This window comes from Ammodytes marinus, assembly GCF_949987685.1.
Source record: "Ammodytes marinus genome assembly, chromosome: 9".
Lineage (NCBI taxonomy): Eukaryota > Metazoa > Chordata > Actinopteri > Uranoscopiformes > Ammodytidae > Ammodytes > Ammodytes marinus.
In genome coordinates this window covers 19,780,711-19,784,579 of record NC_137213.1, presented here as the reverse complement: position 1 = coordinate 19,784,579, position 3,869 = coordinate 19,780,711, and the positions used below count along the sequence as shown (strand labels likewise).

The 3,869-nt window shown below is 38.2% G+C and overlaps 1 long non-coding RNA gene across 1 annotated transcript; it reads right to left on the bottom strand.

The window, feature by feature from the left end:
* Nucleotides 1–2,246: 2,246 nt before the first annotated feature.
* LOC307254942 lies at nucleotides 2,247–3,559 on the bottom strand. The gene is made up of 3 exons (XR_013845006.1): nucleotides 3,306–3,559; nucleotides 3,097–3,211; nucleotides 2,247–2,718 (listed from the first exon to the last, which is right to left on the bottom strand). It is a non-coding gene; the product is annotated as an uncharacterized lncRNA (long non-coding RNA).
* Between the last annotated feature and the right edge of the window lie 310 nt (nucleotides 3,560–3,869).

Sequence of the window (3,869 nt, the reverse complement as noted above, 5' to 3'; positions counted from 1 at the left end):
GAGAAACAGTGCACACACACACGCACACGCACACGCACACGCACACGCACACACACACACACACACACACACACACACACACACACACACACACACACACACACACACACACACAGTATATGTGTTCTGAGCAAACTATTGCCCCTGACTAAGTGTCTCTTCCTTCCTAATATGCTGTATAAGCCTAAACACAGTACAGGTAGACTTGCCCTGGGTTCATCCATCCAGGATGTCCTATTGTATTCAATGTTTTTAAATGCAGAATCAACTTTTTTTTTAATTAAATAAAAACCTTCAAAAGCTTTTGACTGACACGTCCCCCCCATTATCTATTTCTTGTTTTTTTATTAAATTAATCAGATTACAGTAAATGATGACACAGTAATGTTTTCTCATCAGAAGGAGTCAGTTTCAATATAAGGGGCCAATAATATCATACATCGTACAGGTGGGTCTTAAAACCCTGCATCAATAGATTTAAATGGCAACATTGGGGAATCGCATCAAGCTGTAACATATCATCACCTTATAATGTTGGAATACCAAAAAGGTAGCAGAGACTTATCATTTAAACATCTAACAGATGTGGGGCAACATTAGCATTCATTTGGAGTACACAGCAGAACACAAGTATAATATTCTGTATTGTTTTAACTATTGACAGGTAGCATACAGTGTGTTATTTATCCAAACTTTTCATGCGGAAAATAGCTACCAGCCGGGCAGCAAACAGGGTAAATGAGAGCAGTGAAACAAACCATTATAGTTATGGGTTGTAAACCCTAAACAATTATTACTTGTGGATTTTTCACTACAAGGAACACATTGCACATTACAAATAGTCATTGCATTGGACATATTATCATTTGGATTAGTGCATCTTCAAGTCCTCTATGGTCCTCTTCTAAATCAATATTTACTTATTTGTTGTTGTTTATTTGCACCATCTGTGGCCAACAGCTCTGTCACACATGTTCAACGTTAGACTACTGGTTAAAATATATTGTCACGTTGTGTCTAATATTCTTAGAAGAGAGGAAACAGTCCCTTTACTAGCCTTCTGTTGAATTAGGCTACCACAAACATGCACTCACAAAGTTGATATATATATGCTCGAGCTTTCAGGATGTGGTGGTTGTGGTAGCATGGCAGTTTCAAGTAAAACCAAACATATGCCTACAATGAAAGTACAATAATATCACAAATATCACACATAGTCTATTTGACGCCATGTCCAAGACTTTGTTTTTATTGTCATATTTATATGTACTTAAATGTCTTAATAGTTTGCATTTCATAAAAATACTTTTTATTTTGGATGAGAAGAAGAGAATAAAATGTAGGGAAAAAAAATCGACCCTTTGACCATAATAGCTGCAGGTACTGTTGCACTTTGTCTCATAAACTGTATTTTGTTCTTAGATGTACACACTCCAGAAAGAAAAGGATTCATTAAGGTTTAAACAGACTGTATTTAGAAAAGACGTGTGACACCGTTTTTCAATGGCAAATATTTAAGTATAAGTGGGAAGTGAAAAATGTACAATAAAATATAACAAATATTATAGAATCCTATAACAGTAGTGTATATGCATTAATATATTGTAGCAACACTTTTCCAAATCAGTATGAGCCTTGCATGCGTTGTGATGTTTTTGACATTTAGGGTGGTTTCTGTGGTATTACATATGTGCGTCACAGTTGATAAGATGCTATGACATGTCGACATAAATAGAGAGGTTCAGTTTTAATAATGACCAAAAACAATATATGCGTTTGTAAAGCATTTTCACAAAGCCCCCGTCCTCTACTCGTCTATCACACTCAAAATGTATTTGTGTATATAGATAGTTACTGTATCTTTGTTTGTCCAGCTGTTGTTTATGTGTTTGTTTATACCTACTTGTTGTACATATCTTAAAAAAAAGTTAAGTTAAGTTAAGTTACTTTATTAGTCAATGGTTGGTTACATTGAAATCTGTCTTTGCGCATATCCCCTCTCAAATCCTTTCCTCTAGGCCATCCTACCACCCATATCAATGGTATCTATGATGGTCCCCTCTGTATACCTTTGTTATCTCTCTTGAGCTCTGCCTATGTTGGCATCCTCTAAACATTTATCATCTGCACGAGTGTGTAAACACAATGGAAGTTACTGTGAACCAAAGTCAAATTTATCTTACTGTTTGCTATTTCAGATTTTGTTCCTTTTGTTCATAACAAAAACACAAATGTTGCTCATGAAAGACTTTATTGGCTAATGGATACACACGTGTAACAACAATATATTAATATGTATTAATATAAATTGCATAATTAATGGTCAATACAATAATATTTAAAAGTATATATTTTTTTGAAGTTCCTTTAACAATAGATGCAATATAACAGGACAAGTCCGATAAGAAATAGCAATGTTTGCTGACTGGCAGGACTTAGTTTTGACTTGTGATTCCTCAGACACGTTTTCTCTGTCCCTTCTTCCCTTTTCTGGACCCCTTCCCCTGCCGCCTCCTTCCATTTCTGTCTCTCCTTCGTGTTGAGTTTTTTGACTTGACTGACGCTACTGTTGGTATGTCACTTGTTGAGCTGTCTTCATTTTGCCCCATCTCTTGCAATGTCTTTTTTACCCCCTCCTCGTCCACCTTCTTCATGGCTTTCTTTGCCCAACCATCGTTAGGGTCGGAGCAAAGATTCTTTCCTTTCTTCGTGTGAAAACTGCAAAAGATTGTGATCTGTTAATGGCATTGTAAAATATCTTTATATCATAACCATGTTTCTATGTTTTGACAAAAAATATATTTCTTAAATGAGTAATTCATACATGTTCACATGGAACCTTTCATTTGTGTTAATTCTTGCATCCCCTTTGGACAAAAGCGGTAGTGTTTTTACCACGCCGGCTGTTGGGTGAGCGTACCCATGACAAAGGCATTAAGAAAAACATAAAAATAGCATTCTTTGCATTGATGGTCCTGTTTGTAATTAATGTTCATTAGGGGAACAATGAGACTGTTTCAGAAACATTCAAAGGTTCCTTGTAGCGCCTTATAGATGTGGCTTAATTCTATACAGTGTGAACGCAGGACAACTTACATTACGGCTGTGATTGGACAGACTCCTTCGGACTGATTGGTGTAACTCTTAACTCGGTGAAGTGGGACTTTGGTGGTGGACCACTGGAGACAACAGTTTGTGCTCAATCCAGGGGCTAAACAAGACAGATACATAGAGAGGGGAAGATTAAGTACCATCATGTTTACACTCAGACCATACACTTCATCAAAAATCCTATAGATACTCACTTGCATAGACAACGCTCATCCACGTGGTGAAGCAGAGAAGAGCGGCTGACACCAGGCTGGATCTCATCTTCAAAAGGACACCTTGGCTTTGTCCTTGAAATGGCTGGCTGGAGTGTCTCCCAACACAAACTTTAAATGATCTCAATCACTCACAGATAAGGGTTTTGCTGAGGGCTTGAGAGTAGCTACCAGAGAGCTGAATCAAGCAAGTCTGGCACACACAGCACATACGCTCATGGCTTTTGAAATGAGAAAAGTTCTCTCTGTCTCGCTGATCATTCGAGTGTTGATCTGGGCTCTTATAAAACACAAGCACTTAACGACCCCCCCCCCCCCATCACACCCCTAAGCTGTCATCATGGAGGACAGTCACTACTGTGGGTAGAGGAAACAATGAGTTCACCTTTCACAAGCCAGAGATGAGAAACGGTCCATTCGCCACAGTTCTGCCCACAACGCAACAAGCGCAAGTGTAGCAACAACCAAGACTACAAACACCTATAGAAATGTCAACACTGTCAGTGTCTCACTCACACACACACACACACACACACACACACACAC